Genomic DNA, 18,522 nt, shown 5'->3' on the forward strand with positions numbered 1-18,522 from the left:
CAATTGGCTTTGTTAAAAACTTTGACAAACTATATTATTAATTGTGGGCAATTTGAGCTATTTTGGGAGCGAAATAATAAATCTATAATTACATGTAGGTAAACTTGTAGTTTAAATACTTGATCATCATATCAAAAAATTTAAAACATATTGATTTATATGTTAACATATAAATAAATTTATTTGATGAATTGTTTATTATACTTTTTTACAATGTATTAAATTATACATTGCATGTTGTATAGTTTAATTTTGTTAATAAAATTATTTATACATTAAGTTTTCAACCAGTTTGAGCGGATTTAAGTAAATAAGTTTTTGGTGCAGTTGATAAAAGTTGATGAAATGGATAGAATTAATTTTTACTTGCCTTTTGATAATTGGAAAAATTCTATCGAATAGGGGGCAACAGTTACCTATTTAATATTTTAATTCATAACTATAGTATATGTGGTTACATTAATATAGTTTTTACATAGATACCGTTAATAATGATATTTTCAAAATACAAAAAATTATAAGATAAGATTTCACAATTACTATAATTTACTGTAGTGTTATTTTTACCATTTTTTAAGCTTAAATCCTTATATTTATATTGTTAGTTAAATAGTGACTCTTGCATAATTACATTGCTTTAATGGGTTTAAATTTTTGAAATGTGTAGTGTTATCATTTCTATTTTTTAATCTTAATTTCTTATATTTATATTGTTAGTTATATTGTAACTCTTGCATAATTGTGTGCTATATTTATTCTGCAATGTTTTATCTGTCTTAGAATATTGAGAAAAATAGAAACTAAGCAACATTATATCAATCTTTAATCAATCTATATATTAACATATCTATTTACAACAATTTACTAAACATATCACAATATGCACATTTAATTCATGACTACTGTGATGTTTGAGAATCTCCAACAATTTTTAGCCTTTCGTTAGGTCTGCTTTTCAGTTCCAGCTCCATTCGATTAACATTCCATTCATTTCTAACTTATCTGCCCAGAAATACATTACACCTTTGTCCTTTGAGCCGGTAACGTTAACAGCAAATGTAGCTTTTGTATCATCAAAATTATTGTTTTGTGTGTCTCTATAATTAAATCCATTGTCTTTATGGGTTCACCTAGGAATTGGATAGCTCCTGGATGAGCTCTTAATGTTTTTAATGCTGATTTGTAAAATTCTGTGTTTCTGATATTCTGTTTTACAGAATTTTGGAGGTATAAACCAGTGCCAACAACAACTACTGCGCCATAGGCGGCGACTTTCATTAAAGTTCGGGTTGAAATCCTTCTCATTTTAATAAATAATTTTTGTAATAAAATAAATTGGGTCTTATATAATCCTGCACACCAATATTTAATTCAGCTTAAACAGTATTGAATCCTTTTCTTTGGAGCATATTTTGAGGTTAAGTTTTTTTTATGGACTTCTGAAACTCATGAAGGCATTTCCTAAAATAATTATTATTGATTATTGATTTTTTGCATAGTCATAATGTCATTTTTTTGCGTTAAAACATGCAATCAAATTGACCTATATTTTTATTTTATTCACACAATGAAAGCTGCAATTTGATCAAGCAAGTTCAGTCGTTTGAAGAAACTGCCATGCGAACAATCCGCAATTGAACGCCGTGCATTTAACGTCATATTTTGTAGTTTTATAATTATTTATTAAATAATATAGTAAATAATTTAATTTTGAATATAGTGTTGAATAAAATTTATTATTATGTCGGATATTCAAGATCAGATTAAAGAACAAGGAGATTTAGTGAGAAAACTCAAAGCAGCTAAAGAGCCTAAAGAAAAGGTATTTTGACAGCCACATGTATTTAACGATTGTGCAACTTTCATGATATAAGTTATAATTTGATTTTTTGGTGTAAATTGTACTTAAATGAGTCTAATTAGAGGATTTAATAACATTAAATTAATTTTTTTGTGAGGTTATCTATTGTTAGCCATATGCTGTTTAGCCTTCAATATATCAGAATTTATTACTTTCTATTGCTCTATTTTCTTATCATAAAAAACTGCAATGGAATGTACGTGCTATACTTCTTAACGCAGTTCTGAGCCGAGTTACTTTCCATTATTACCATTATTACTGAAAATGAAAATGATGTCATTTACCTATTGTCGTTTATCTCGAGCGATTTTCTCTGCAATTTCTAAAACCTGCGCTACTCCAAGAAAAATACATATAGGATATAGAAATCAACAAAATTTACAAATAAATCCTGAACTTATTAATCAGGTTAGGAAGGTTTCTTTAAAACATAAAATTACAGTAAAAATTGTTATATTTGAAATTATTTCATTTTTAGATTGATGAAGAAGTTGCCAAATTACTTGCCTTAAAAGCACAGCTGAGTAATGGGGCTGCCCCGCCGACGAGTGGGAAATTGATATTAAAGACTCCCAAAGGAACGAGAGATTTTTCTCCGGATCAAATGACATTAAGACAAAATGTGCTTGAGAAAATCTTAACAGTTTTTCATCGTCACGGAGCAGAGACTATTGATACACCAGTGTTTGAACTCAAAGTACGGTATTTATTATTTATTTATTTATTTATTTATTCAACGCCCAAGGGAATATACAATATAATTACATTTTAAAGTGTACAAATATAAACTAAAGATATGAGAAAATTTGAGTATTAAGAGTTCATAGATAGATTTGTATATATTTATTTATTTATTTATTTATTTCTTTAATATATAGCCCACAGATTTCTCCAAGAGACTCAAAAAACACCTAAGTCTGTTTTACACGGAGATTGGTTCCAGAAGAATCCGTTGTAAAAAAAAACGTGTAAAAAACAGACATTGACTTATACAAAAATGGGTGATTTCGTTCCTAATTCTAAAACCTATTAAAATTGGTAAAAAACATATAATTTTTAAGAACAAGAATTAAATTAGTGCTATTCACATTTGCTTGACCAGTAAAATTGTTTGTACGCGCTAAAGGGGAATTCACTTAAATCTTTAAGTAGTGTTTGCAAACTATCGATGGTTTCAGACTTTTTTTTTCATAAATACTTTTTTGTGAATGAACATACTTCGCAAATATTTAATTTGACAAAAAAATTTAGGTACATAAAATTTCAAGTCGTGCTAAATGGAATAAATTCGTGTAAAAAATTTAAAAATATTCAATTTTCAAACCGTGTTATATCAAAACCGTGTACAAAAAGACCGTGTAAAAACAGACTTAGGTGTACAATTATTTTACATAATGAATAACAATTGAAATATATACAAAATTACAATATATAGTTAGTAACATAAAATGCTTAAGATAAAATTACATATAATGCAGAATGTAACAATAATATTTACAAACAGAATAAGATAAAATAATGAGATATTTGAAAAGAAAATAAAAATGTTAACTTGTGTAGATGGAGATTATTTGATTAGGTGAAGTGTTGTGAATATCTATTTCATTATTAATTGAGTTAAAGTTAGAGGACATAATTAGTCATATTTTGCTCATTTTATTTGAAGGATTTGCATTTAAGAAATATTACTAACTGTTCAGATAAGCCTAGTCCTTTTTCTTTTATATACTTTCTATTTAATTAGGGTTTTACTCAATTTTCGATCTATGTTAGTGTGAAACCTTGCTGTTTTATAAAATGGATATCCTCAATTCTCCAACCATATTGGAGTGATCTGTGTTATAGAAGTACCGCGTTATACTGGGGTTACATCATATACTTTTGTAAAACATATATGTTTATAAATTTAATATATTACATATGCATGTGTTTGAGGTTTATATTATGTGGTAATTTTACCCATTTCCTGAAATGGACAACAAGTAAAACTGTAGGGTTAAAAAAAATGACTTTGAAAATACAAAATCTTCTGATCATTGTCTTTTTCAATAATGTACAAAAAATCTAAATTTTTTTATTTTAGACATTAATAATAATAAATAGCTCTGTTTCTAAAATACAACAATTTATTATCATGTTTTTAGGATGTTCTAACTGGAAAATATGGTGAAGACTCAAAGCTTATCTATGAATTAAAAGATCAAGGTGGTGAAATTTTAGCTCTGCGTTATGATTTAACTGTACCTTTTGCAAGATATTTGGCTATGAGCAAAGTGTCTTCAATCAAAAGATATCATATTGCCAAGGTGTACAGAAGAGATAACCCTTCTATGACCCGAGGGAGATACAGAGAATTTTATCAATGTGTATGTATCATTAATCATCAATTTATTTGCTGAAATTATATTATATAGTTTTTTTTCTGATCTTTCTATTATTATTTGTAGATTTAAACCACTTCTCGAAATTTTTTAAATCAAAAATATAAATCCATTTAATAAAACTTGATAAGCTCTTGATATGATTCGCTGAGCTTAGAATTAGCAGAAAAGCGCAAAATTTGGAAGCCGATTTTGAAGATTCAAAAAATATAAAAAAGATAACAATTGCAAATTGTGCTGATTAGTTTTTGACAAAGATCAGCCAGTCCGCTTCTTCATAATTAATTGTTAAAGTTTTTTCTGAGAATTTTAATAAACTTGGTCTGACAATTGAGTATCTGGTCTTATAAACATACTAAAATATTATAGTCCTACAAAAAGAGTTTTAATTATGAAAAATAATTAAAATTTGAATTAATCAACCGTGTATGTATTAGACATATTTCTTTTTTGAATAATGTGTAATAAGAAAAAATTGTATGAAAATGAATAATCTGCAAACAACATCTCGGTGTACTTATAAATCACTCATAATTTAATATATTGATTTTATCTTGATTAAGTTGATTATTTACACATGTTGGGATGTTTATGCAACTTGTCTTAAGACAAAATGCCACTTACAACTAGTTGATACTATAATTTGATAAACCGAGATGAAAATTTGAAAGCAACTTTTTTTCAATTTTATTTTGAAATAATTTTTGGTTATTTATATTTTTGTTATAAATAGGACTTAAAATTATTGTTACACAAAAACTTATAATTTGGAAAGTTTTTATTCTAGTTGTCTGGTATCTATATTTTTGTGTTAAATATGTTGGATGTATAAAATGTATTATTATAATGTTAACTTTTCCTAATTAAATTTTCATTACTTTTGCAGGATTTTGATATTGCAGGAACTTATGATCACATGCTTCCTGATGCTGAATGTGTAAGAGTCGTATATGAGATCCTAAATGCTTTAGATTTGGGAAACTTTGTTGTAAAATTGAATCACCGATCTCTTTTAGACGGAATGTTTGAAGCATGTGGAGTTCCTCAAGACAAATTCAGAACAATCTGTTCAGCAGTCGACAAACTGGATAAGGTATAAAGGATATTTTGTTTGCTTTTATTTGTTACTTTCTGGTAAATTGTTGTTGAGTTATCAATGCAGGTCTAAGTAAAATCTGTTTTACTAATACACTTAGATTATTTAACATTGCATTATATATATGAGGATTTTTATGTTTAATGCATGATATTTAAAATTTAAAACAAATTTATATTATTCTATAATTTAATCATTTTATTTCAGTCTCCTTGGGAAGAAGTAAGAAAAGAAATGGTAGAGGAGAAAGGTTTGAGCCCAGAAAGTGCTGATAAAATCGGTACATATGTCCAACTAAATGGTAAAAAGGAATTAGTAAATAAATTGCTAGAAGATCCAGATTTAAAGAAATCACAAATGGCTATAAAAGGTTTAGAGGTAATTTTTTGAATGCTTATCACCTAGCAATTGGTTTTAGTACTAATTGATTTATTTATTATCCAGGCAATGAATTTGTTACTGGATTATTGTGAAATCTATGGTGTTGATCATTGTGTTTCATTTGACTTGAGTTTGGCAAGAGGTTTAGATTATTACACTGGTGTAATTTTCGAAGCTGTACTTAAAGGTAAATTAATAAATTTATAAATATGGTAATCGACATCATTGGGATTTTTTAATTTGTGATCTTGCTATTTTAACATTTTTTATATATTATATATATATTATATATATATATATATATATATATATTGTAGAGTTTCGAACAAGAATCCAAAAGAATTAACAAAACAAGAAAAGTTTTTAATAAACAATTTATTTATTTATTTATTTATTTACTGTCGACGTTTCGGAACTAGGTACGTTCCATCTTCAGGACATCTGTAAAGAAACATGATCTTGATGAGATTTAAGCAAACAATTTGTTTAGGAAAAGAAAATTTATTTTTTTCTTAAATAATAAATTAATTGCAAAAAATAATAATGAACATAACATATAAAAACACACACATACAATCTCACAGTTCTCGTTCAAGTGTTTACACGTGTTACACATGAATCATCAGATTCAGTAGGTTTGTTTCCAAAAGCCGATCGCATAACATCGAGAAAACAATATTATTTGTGTTTTCAAATAATAATTTTAAAAAAGACAAAACTTTTAGTAATTTTGCTTTACAAAATTTAACTATTCGGCGGAAAAATAACTCACAAATCATTTTTTGTTTTAAAAAATCTTGTTTAGTGAAAAAGTGCAACGTATATTCAAACATACAGGTAATTAATTCAATTTTGTCATTAACCTTTTCTTAAAATTTTCCATAACTTTCAAAAAATTATTTTTAATATCCTGTTCTGATGATCCACTCATTTATTTTTATCATTTTCATTTTGATCATATTATCATATTCTGTACATTATTATTTTTTGCAAATAATTTATTATTTAAGAAAAATCTATTTTCTTTTCCTAAACATATTGTTTGCTTAAATCTCATCAAGATCATGTTTCTTGACAGATGTCCTGAAGATGGAACGTACCTTGTTTCGAAACGTTGACAGTAAATAAATAAATAAATAAATTGTTTATTAAAAACTTTTCTTGTTTTTTTATTACTTTGGATTCTTGTTCGAAACTCTACAAAATATACACAAAATCCAAGATTCTACCATTCAATATATGTATATATATATATATATATATATATATTATATATAATATATATATATATCTTGAGAATTTGAACGTGAATGATGAGACACATCTAGTCTCGAAACGTATAAAAAATTAAAATAAATTCTTTACATTCGACGCATTGGCTGTTTTATTCATTTCAATATATATGTATATGTATATATATATATATATATATATATATATATATATATATATATGTAGATATATCAAATTTAACTTGTATATCAAAGATTTAACTTCCCAAGTTAGAGAAGCTTGTTTTCAATGAAAAATCAATTTGCTAATATCTGGTCTCTCATTGTTTCAAAGAATTTTTAATCTTGTGAAATCACAATTGGAAATAGTACGTGTTTATATGTATATTTAAAACATTATGTACATTATTGTATGTATATTCAAAAATTCAAAAGTTGTTTGATGTTAACTGGACGAAGTCTTGGATCGTTTTGATAGTTTTCAATTGATTTTGAAAATCAGAAGCTTCGAAAGATATCACTTGTTGAAACTTACTATTAGCGATAGATTGTCCACTTGAATTTTCTAATCACAAAGTCCACTTATATATTCTAATATACTATGGTTTTAAGAGAAGTGCTTTAATTACAAGAGTTTATTAAATTTTAGAATAATCATACAATCTCTTAGGATTCTACACACGATGTATATCCATAGAGCGTGTTCAAAATTTAACTTCAAGAATTTGTATACAAGAGGATTTAGAAGATTGTACATCAAAATTTAAATTATTTTTGGAGACATAGCTGTTGACTAAGAAGATCCACCTCTGTTTCCTTACTCTCCGCGAAACTTTAAATACCTTTGTCTCGAAACTGTCTTTCCAACTTCTACTGGACCAATTTACTTGAAATGATTACAGAGTCTTGTTCAGAGACTTCTTCTCTTCAGTACGCTCCTCCTCAAAATGCGATTTTAACCTTTTTTAAAAAAAATCAAGAATATGAAAAAGGAGTTGTATTTTTTTTTTAATTGTTGCTATTTTGTAAAAAATTCGTTTAATACTTTGTAGTTAAATGCATAGATAAATATTCAAGATTTTCAAAAATCTTGTAATTTAATTTGCAGGTGAAGTAGTTCCAAATCCTGTTGCTGGAGATGAACAATCAGGAGTTGGATCAGTAGCCGGTGGCGGACGTTATGATAATCTAGTTGGAATGTTTGATTCTAAGAACAAACAGGTACAATTTTTTATAATTATATATATCACATGTTGTGATATAATAAACTAACTTATAATTGTTTCTTAGGTTCCTTGTGTGGGTGTTAGCATTGGGGTTGAAAGAATTTTGCTGTTTTGGAAGCACGATTGCAAATGCAGGACAGAAGTTAAGAACATGCCAAACTGAAGTTTATGTTGCTTCAGCACAAAAAAATCTTTCTGTACATAGAATGAAAGTATTAACAGAACTGTGGAATAATGGTATTAAGGTAATTTTCACAAATGATAAGTTCAAAAGATTTATACCATTTATTTATTAATAAACATTTAACAATAAATAATTTCCCAAGCTTGTCAATAAATTAATTTGATAATTTGGGAAATAATATAATTTCTCAACAATGTCAAAAAATTACATTCATAGTTTTATTTGCATATATACGAGGTCTGTTCAAAAAGTACCCGGAATTTTCGTTTTTCAAAAAAATATTTATTTATTCGTCTACATTAATGTGGTCCTCTTCAAAGTAGTCCCCCCCAGATATAATACACTTATGCCAGCGTTTTTTCCAATTTTCGAAGCACCCTTGATATTCACTTTTTGATATGTCCTTGAGCACTCTCAGCGATTTTCTTCAATCGAGGAAAACCGCCGTCCTTTCATGGGTCTCTTCAACTTTGGGAATAGGAAAAAGTCACACGGAGCCATATCTGGTGAATTTTTGCACTTTGCAACACTTTATTTCATTTTTTACGCAAAATTTAATACAAATTCTTTGACTTTTCAATTCTTCCATTGTAAAAATCGCCGAGCTCAGAAAAACACGTCGAACCTTTAGCGACTACCACAGACAAGTAAACAGTGAATATAGCTGAAAATTTCATCATACTTTAGGGGCATGTATACCAACACAATAAAAAAAAAATTTTGACAATCAGACACTCCAGACCCGCGAAATTTAATTATTAGTAATTCCGGGTACTTTTTGAAACACACCTCGTATATATATATATATATATATATATATATATATATATATATAATGACTAATTTGAAATTTAATACTTTGGAGACTTCATATGACTTTTGATTTATTTCAGGCTGAGCATTCCTATAAAAACAATCCAAAATTATTAGTCCAACTACAGCACTGTGAGGAAAACAAAATTCCATTAGCAATCATTCTTGGTGAATCGGAAATTAAGAGTGGTATTGTTAAATTGAGAAATGTCAATACTCGAAAAGAATTGGAAGTGAAAAGAGAGGATATGGTATTGTTATACAAGAGAAACTCAAAGAGTTACTGTAATATAATTTTATACAAATATAGCACAATTATTTGAGACCTAATTGATATTTATTAATAAAAATTTTAAATTCAAAATTTCTGTTTTTAATTTTTGGTAAAACTCAGCTGCATAGATTGAATTACAAATATTCGGACGCATTTCGGACAGCGTGATATAAAGCAGTTTATTATTGCTTGTAAATTTCAAAATGTTTTCAAGTGATAATAGCCCTTGTCGGCATTGCTGCAATAGAGTTCGAATATATAAGGATAACTGCTAGGTTGCCTTTTGGTATAAAATACTTCAAATAGATAGATATACAGCAGCCATTGGGTTGTCTTCTATAAAGTTACAGTTATGGTAAAGTACCATAACAGATTATAAAACTTTTATTTATTATTTATTTATTTAACGGCCATGGCAATAATATATTAGTTATTATTAGTTCTGTTTTTGTTAAAAAACGAACTACAAAATACTATTTAGCATAATTTAACTATTGGTGAATTATCTGAAGAATATGAATTAAATATTTGTTTTCCATTCTGTGAATTTTACTTGTGTTGTTGATTCTTGAAAATCTTAATTTCACTTAAAGTCCGACAAAATTGATTAAAACTAGTTTGTTCTGCGATATCAAATGCAAAATATAATTAATTATAAATCTAAATTAATACATTATTTTCTTTTCTAAGAATGTTTCCTAAATATAACGTTCCATTTCGTATTGTTGGGGTACCATATTTTAATCAAAGTTAGTATATAGATGAAATTGCATTAATCATTATAAATAGTAGTTTTGAATTAAAATTGGAGTAAAAATAAAAATAAACGGTTTATTATAATTATAAACGTAAAACGGTTTTTGCAATTTCAAGTGTTGTGTATAAATTGAATTTTATTTTTGTCATTGTGAGTGTTAAAAAATAATTCATTTTTTGTGGCGAAAATGTTTTAACATGTGGTTAGCAAATTAATTTATAAATAATAAATTCAATTAATAGTTAATTCCAATAATATTCACCAATATTGAAATTAAAGCTAATAAATAGATAATGAAAGAAATGAAGAGATATCGATTAAATACAATTAAATACGAGTCGTTAATTACCGTTACCGCCGAAAAAAATGGTTAAAAATTGGTGCTACAATAAGATAATCATGCATTTGAAATTAAAAACAGTATAAAAACCAGATATAATAATACATATATGTTAATTATTTTATTTTTATCCACTAGCAATGAACAATGTCATTTTTTACAGATAAAAACACAAGCTTTTACGCTTCGTAAATCGATCGATTTATTCTGCTGTTTTTTTCAGGTAACTGGGTGAATGAATTTTATGAGTTGTTTAAGGTCCAATAGCGTGAAATAACAAATCTTACTAGACTTGGTTGAATTGATTTTTCACTTTGTTGGAAAATTCTTTTCGTTATACTCATTTTCAGATCGCCATTTCATGAAACATAACATTACTAATTAAGAAAGGTACTGCTTTTTAGACGTTATGCAATATGTTTATCTTGCATTTCAAGTTTCACAAATATGAAATTAAAAGAATCATCCTAGACTGCATTAGTACCTGAATTAGTTGATCAAATTATAAATCTTAACGTTTATTTTCATAAAATTTCATAAAATACAAATATGATCTAATTAGATCATATATTTAGATAAAGATATTTATAAAGACTTTTAAAAGTCTTTATAGAGATTTTATTTTTTAGTTGAATAGTACATCAGTTATTTGATATCATGCAGTGTTTATTAAATAAGAAACATTTTTGTTTCTTATAAACGTCGAAATATTCAATCAGTATAGGGATATATGCTTTCGTTCTGGATGATCAGTTTTAACCTCGCAACAAAGGTTGAAATTCGACTTTATGCAAAAAATTCAAGACGATTTATATATAACTCTGACAAAGGTGTATGCATACTTATTTGCTAATTGTCAATGCGACTGAAAATACTGCGTTATAATTTCATTCTATATTAACAGTAATAAAAACCAGAATAAATATTAAAATTTTTGATTACGGAGTATTTTTTTAGTTATCCGATTTTTAAATGTAGTTTAATTAGGCTTGATATAACTTTTTACTTTGTATAAATATTTATTTTTTCATTATGTTTTCTTTAAAAAATTATTTCTATTTTATCTTATTCTTTATTTATATTTACAAATGCGAAAATGCGTCCGTACAACGTGCCACACCTTTGAGACCAGAATCGGATTTTGGACAATCACATGGCTTTTTACAAAATCAAGAAGATAGTGAAAATAGTACCCCAGAAATCAAAACGAAGAAATCTGAAACAATATCAGGACGCACGTTTCGAACTAATGAAGATAGTCGCTCACAAGGCAGACGCATAGATAAAGGCCATAACAAGACAAGACAGAAGTCGGGATTCTACAATTCTTACAGAAGGTAAAATATGAATTGTATTTTTAACATCCCAAAGGAGAAGTTTGTTTTCCTAAAAAAATCGATTTGCTAATTTTGTTTTCGCGACGTTTTAAGCCATTCTGTATCGAATGAGACCAAATTTGGAAAAAGTATATGTGTGTGTGTGCGTGTGCATCAACAGATTTTTTGCCGTGAATCGCCGTTTTCTCAAATACGGCTGGATCGATTTCACAAATTTAAAAACCATTTGATGTATCTCGATGAGGACTATCGTTTGTCAGTTTTGTGCGACGAGCTGCCTTCTTTATGATTTAAAAAAAAAGTGTTAAACTTTTCGTCCAAATTTAAGCTCATACTACCGAATCGATTTTAAAAAATCAAAAACTGTTCGAAAGATATTAGTTGAGAATGATGCTGATTAGTTTTAGGTGAAAATCCACCGAGCCGTTTTCTTGTAATTAACTGTTGAAAAAAAATTTAAGCCGATTTTTATGGAACTTTTTTAGCGATATATATCATGGTCTTATAGAACTTACTGTAATATTGCGGTCTTACGACAAGTAGTTTAATTTTAAAAATTCATCATAATTTAAAAAAAATGAGTAGTTTTTCTGACGTTAGCTAAAATTAAAATTAGATTTACTTGGTATAACGATAGAGTACTTGGTCTTAATGAACATACTAAATCATTAAAGTCCTACGGAAACTGGTTCAATTATAAAAATTATTGATTTTTGAATATTTACTTTTAGAAAACGTGTTAACGTGTTCGTTCGTTTTCATTTATGTATAATAAAACCACTCGAAATAGTTTTAATCACTCATAAATTATTTATGTAAGTTCATGTAACTTGTCTCAAGGCTAAATACCAATACCAAATAGTTATCAAATAAAATGGTAGACATATTTCGTTACTCAACAATTTTATAAAATGTACATTGGAATTGATTATGCAAATTCAAATTAATTCATATTTTCAAGACGAAACTTACACATATTTCACATTTCGACATCTCTTTTTATTCAAAACGGTTAGTTCAAAATGTTGAATTTGAAAATAACTCTGCGATTATATTGGAGATATTTATCAAAATATTATATGGACGATTGATAATTACCTATTAGTGCTTTATGTCATTAAATTACTTTCGAAATTCAGTAAACTGTTACAAACTCAGAGTGAACGTAATAAATAACGATAGTAATCTAACTAACGAAACTAGTAATATTTCAGAAAGATTATAAGACTAGGAATCAACATATGACGTGTTGTTAATTAGAAATATTTAAAATCGGATTGAAAATAATTTGTTAGGTAGAAACTGCAACTGCAATGAGCAATTATTTTAGTCGATAACATAACTATACTAAAAACTATACTTAAGGATCTTAAGAATATTAGTGCTGGTTCACTAATATTCTTAATTAGCCATAAGTATAGTTTTTCTATTTTTATATATAGATCTTACCACAGAAATAGTATAATTTAAGCTCGGTCAAACTATTTCATTGTTGCTAACTATTGGAGATGCATTAAAAAACTTAACTTTTAAATATGTAATTTTATGTCTCCACATTTTTGTTAATTTTTATAGAAACTTTAAAATCAAAATTCACTAATCTTGTTTATATTACAGAGATGAATCTGGTACAAATAGCAGCTTCTACGAAGACACCGTGGATGATGGCGCTGAAAAATTATACCACAACGGAGTATCACATTTCGGCCAAGGTTACGATGAGGAATACCAAGATGAGAAGACGACAAATCTCTCAAATAACTATAGAAAACCAATTAATCCTCGTCGTTTCGATTATGACAATCATAATAGGCACAATAATTATAACGATATCAACAACTACCAAAATATGATCCCGAAGAACAAGAATTATCTGTACTCAGACCACCTCCGCCTTTGAGAGATGATTTTCGCCCTGGAAATCGAAAACTGAATTATTTTTCCGAATATGAAAATCAAGGTAAAAATAGAATACCTCTAAACCATCGTGAGTCTGATGGATTTCCGAGGTTCAATGAAAATGAAGAAAATGTGCGTTATTCGAATCATCGATACGACGACGATGTGGCCCCAGTAAACACCGAGAGATACCGTCAGCGTTTGCGACCCCAAATTACGATATACGAGGACCCAGCGGTTGTCAACAATAGAGGATACGGCAATGAACACAGGTAAAAATTTCATTATTTTATAATAATTGATTATTTTTTATTATTGAGTAAATTTAAATACTATCAAACAGTTTATTAACTTCCCGTAGGGTAAGTTCTAGTAATAATTCACGTTTCAAAGGCCTCTCAAGATTTTGGTATACCTTAGAAAAAATGGATGTATATGTGTGTGTGCGGATACAAATTTTCGTCGACGATTTCGGGAACACGTATCAACCGATTTGAATTTAAAAAAACATTCGATTCGTATTGATAAGGAGACATGCTGATTAGGTTTTAGCCAAGGCAGGTATGGCCGTTTCGAAGATACGGGGCAAAAAGTGCCAAAAATTGTAATTCAGTGTTTGAGAGAATGGAGCGTCCGATTCCAATAATTTAAAAAAAAACAAAATGAAGAAATGTTTAAATTAAGTGCAAAAATTGCTATTTAAGGGTCAAAAATGATCATTAAACATATGCACATCAAATTATCAGACATTTTAATAATAGGTATAAAGGGTATGGACGTGTTTCCATACAGAATCGGCCCCACCCTGGTATAATTTTGATGCCATTTTATAGATATTTTCTAAAAAAATCGATATACCAAGTTTCAAATCCGTAGCTCATCATTTGGCTGAGATATCAGTGAAAACATGTGAAAGTGGCCCCTTTTTCAAGCTCACTTTTTGTCGGGAGTTTTAGCAATTTACCTTAAGGCATAATGTTGTGCACCACTAGTTAATTTTCCAAAAAAGATGATTTCAGAAAATTCGATTCTTATGTCGTTTCAAAGTGATTCTAAATTTTGGAAAAAGTATTTTTATGTTGGAATTTGGAAAATTGAAAAGCGGCAAGTCCGCATTTGAAAAAGTATGTGTATGTATGAGAATGCTTGCGCGTGTATTTCTATGTGAAACAAAATTTGACTTTCGTCGAAGTTTTTTTATAAACCGCTGAATCGATTTCAAAAATATTGACGAAAATCTTTGAAATAAGTTTAGCGTTGGTTAGATTTGTTATATTGACCGAGCCATTTTTTTGAATTCACAAAAGAGTTCAAAAATTGTCAACTACGTTAAACTCCTCCTGAATCTATTTGGAAAATTCAACAACCGCTTGAGAGATATTAGAGGAAATCGCGCACATTAGTTTTTGGCAAAGTAATACTGAGCAGTATTACATCGTTTATAATTGATATAGTATTTATTTTTCACGATTTCGATTAACATAGATACTAAAATATAATAAGCCTAAGACAAGTGTTTTTAGTGACAAGTGATAAGTGTAGTTTAATTAGAAATTGCACTTTTAGAAAATACACGATGGATTACTATTAGGCGCGTGAATGTTTTCCGTTAAATAATGAGTAATACTTGTGTAAATTATTTATTGAAAATAACTTATATGTTTAGCAATTTTGCACAAAAATGAATAATTAGCAAATAATTTTTTTTGGTTTATTTTACATAGACAACTATACACTCAGTACATTCGCTATTCTGCAATGGCGCCTTCCCAGATATTATGTGGTTTGATGTAGTAAATAATTGTATGTTCTTCTCTTAAGTTGCTTTGGTGGTAAATGCTTGAGTATGTAACACAAATAAATATTAACATTTATGCAAAAAAGCCAATGGACAAAAATGCGTAGAAAAGTTATCAATTTGAATGATATACAGTTAATACCTCATCTTTCTGATAACAAATAAACTCCTGCCTATTTCAGATTCAACGATCCAGAATCACTTAAATACATCCGACAAAATGAACCACCCAGTGAACCAAGGTAAAAAAATATTTAAATATATTAAGCTAAAAGCAAAACTAAAATATTTATTATAAAATATTTTATTGAAAATATTCATTATTCGCACTAAATTACATTCCACAAATTTATTTATAATGATTTATATGTAAATCATATTGTTATTAGCAGTTACAGTCGCCGTCCAGAAGATTTATCATATCACAATCCTGAAGATAATTTTCGCGGACCAGCTCACGATAGGTGACAATATGATATATTTTTTCTATATTTATTTAATTTTCTATCTACATGGGATATAAATTCATTGAATAATCAAACAATATGATATAGAAAAAAATAATTTACATAATTTATTTAAGTATAAACTTTATGTATAATATTCAACAATATAATTTTCAGATTTGTTCGGCCGGACACGCATCTTCGTGTATTGCCTCCAACTTATGGAAATGATTATCCAAGACACTTAGAATCGGAACCAGGAAGATACAGATATTGAATTTCTGAATTTATGTAGGTACAGATAATAAAGATACTTTTTAGATTCTTTGTTTCTTTCGAATCTACCAGCAACTCAAGATTCTCTTGCTAAGTTGCTAGTTCCCAGTAATATTTTCAGTCAGGTCGTTCATAAAAATATTATTATTTATAATATTCATATATCATGTTAAGTATGATTTTTACAAATGCACAAATCATATTTAAAAATATCTATAAATATCAGATTAATTTTTAAAAAGATTTTAAGAGCACACAGCAAAAAATTGTATTACATTTTAAATAATAAAAAAACATTTTCTAATATTATCAGAACTGCATCTTTTTGGTGTGCATTTATAACACATACGTGAACTTAGATTTTATGTGTAAAACTGATCATTATTTAGTTATAAACCTAACCTATATGAGAATATAAAATGTTCATATATAAATGAATTGGCGTTATCATAACAACTTTATGTTACGGTCTATTTGGGTCGATCTAAATAGACCACTTTTCCGGTAAAATAGATCTATTTTACCGGAAAAGTGGTGGCCCCTATATTTCCGAGTTATTACTTATTAAATTTAAGGCATAAAAACTTAACTACTGAAAACAAAAAATTATTAAAAATCAAAAACAATTTGGTAGTGTCAAGTACTTTCTCGAATCGATTAGTTTTTTATAAATTATTTTATTTCATTAGATAAACATATGTAAAATATTTGAGTTATCTACAAATATATTTATTTACAAATAATATTATTATATTAGTAAAGAATTAGTTAGCAATATTAATATATTATCATTAATTACTAATTCATAATTTTATTATTTTAAACCTAATCAGTATCACTACCACTATCAATATAATTTGCTATATTCTCAGTTTGAATTTTTAATTATTCACAAAAATTTCTATTCTAAAGCACATATATTTTTTATCTGAATTTAATATTTTTGTGAAACGAATCATATGAAAATATTTCGCATGGCAACTCAGTAATATCATCCGTATACCTTTATTCGGGGTGAGTGTCCAGAATTCAAATTGAAAGTTTTCATAACATTCTTTGCATAAAGGTAACATTTATATCAAAATACCTTTGCTGGACTAAAGGTATGGAACGAATTTCGCTTCTGTTCATATCGCCATACAAAAGTGATGTATGATAACTCCAAGCGAATAGGATGTGTATTCTCATATGTGTATATTTAAAATTATACTGTATAAATGTACTACACATTTATAAATACATATTATTATATTATGTTATATTTTTTGAGTAGTTGGCAATTTGCCAAAATAAATAAATAATCACTCTGAACATTTTGATACAAAAAATGTTTAATAGTGCCAACGATCAGTTTTGATATAATGTAGCCACTCCTATTATTTAGAAAAGTCAATTTGTTTTATCTTTATATTTATATTACAACTTTGGGGATCAGTTTCTAAATCAAACATCTTGAAAATAAAAATATCCGAATGAATTATTGAAAGAAATTTTGAATGCCCCAAAAAGTATGTTCTAAATTGGTATATTGGCTCTAAAATCCATGAAGCACCGTCTATATCAGCATAGTAAACAATGAAGTACGATCTCATTCTGACTAGTACAGAAGTCGCCTCGAAGATCACCCCAACTCACTTGCCACTACTACACTACTTCTACATTAATCTCTATCAACCTCAAAATTATTATCAATGGTATCAATGATTTTGAATTTATAAAACTTTAATTTTATTACCTAAAGTTTGACTTATTGTTTTTTTTGATAGTTATGAAAGGTATTGCCTTGTAGTAAAATATTTTTGCTTAATTTTAACGAATTGGCTGAGAGAATTTACCACAAATATGGTTCAATACTCATAAATTCTTAAGAATATATTTAAGCATGATTTGTTTATTCACCGCAAAAACACGCATATTTAAATAATTTTTATTAATTTATTGAAAATAACTTGCAATTAGTTAACAAATATTGTTGTTGTACTTCAGCAATATTAAATAATTAAATGACAATATATTAAGATACACCAGAATTCTATGAAGTTTTTAAATGACAAAAGATTGATTATCAAAATTATTCTAAAAGGTTGGAATCAGTTGTAGGTCCAATTAAAGCACAATTTAGTAAAAAGAAAAATTAATAAAATAATTCACTTTAGTATAAGATATGTTTCTTACTATTCATCTCAAGTAATTGATGTAAGATATTTTGTGATTTAACAGA

The 18,522-nt window shown here is 27.5% G+C and overlaps 1 pseudogene; it reads left to right on the plus strand.

The window, feature by feature from the left end:
- The first annotated feature begins 1,132 nt into the window (after positions 1-1,132).
- Positions 1,133-16,302, plus strand: LOC113371235 (annotated as a pseudogene).
- The last annotated feature ends 2,220 nt before the right edge of the window (positions 16,303-18,522 follow it).

This window comes from Ctenocephalides felis, unplaced genomic scaffold (assembly GCF_003426905.1).
Source record: "Ctenocephalides felis isolate EL2017-DRISC unplaced genomic scaffold, ASM342690v1 CF-g0.4_SCAFFOLD_01492, whole genome shotgun sequence".
Lineage (NCBI taxonomy): Eukaryota > Metazoa > Arthropoda > Insecta > Siphonaptera > Pulicidae > Ctenocephalides > Ctenocephalides felis.